Here is a 746-nt window from a genome sequence, read left to right as displayed (position 1 = left end):
CTATATTTTCTATTCACAAGAAATTACCTATAAATTATAGTCATTATTTCACATCAAAAACATGCCAATACTCACACAAACATCCTTCTCTTCTCCTCAGCCATCTCTCTCCCTCCAAGAATGACAAGGTCTGGATCGCATCCACGCGCTTCCTGCGGTCCTGCCTTGCTGATGAGACTTGCTAGACTAGCCTTGTCCTTGCCTTTCCTGTCCCCTCATCTCACTTCTCCCTAGAAAGTTTAATAATAGAAGCAAACCATAACCAATAAGCCAATAGTATATGTATAATAAATGACCTATAAGATTTTCTCTTTTTTTTTCTTCTATCTCTTTATCTTATCTATATACTTAATACATTTATCATAAAGTATGTGAAGAGCTAGATTTTACATGAAAGCCAATACTTATTTGTTTTTTCGAGTTTACCTTCACAAATAAGCTTATAGTTGGTTTCATGGTTTGCAGCCTACTATGTCTTCCCCATCAATGGCCATTGGACTGCTGGCCAGGTGATTGAAATTTAGAGGATTAATTTACATTGCATAAAGCATGCTTGTATGTGTTTAACTTATAGTCGAGCTTAAGTTGACAGACTGACGGCCCGATCCGTTAAAGATAACGATAGACCAACCTGACTTAACAGAGCCGGACGATCATGAGGAGCTGCTTACTTTTATTATTTTCTGGATTTCTTTTTTCCGGTCCATACGTGTATATATATAGACATGGCCGCTAGCTAACCTCTT

This window comes from Oryza glaberrima, chromosome 11 (genome assembly GCF_000147395.1).
Source record: "Oryza glaberrima chromosome 11, OglaRS2, whole genome shotgun sequence".
NCBI classification, from domain to species: Eukaryota; Viridiplantae; Streptophyta; class Magnoliopsida; order Poales; family Poaceae; genus Oryza; species Oryza glaberrima.
Note: the sequence above shows the minus strand (reverse complement) of the source record.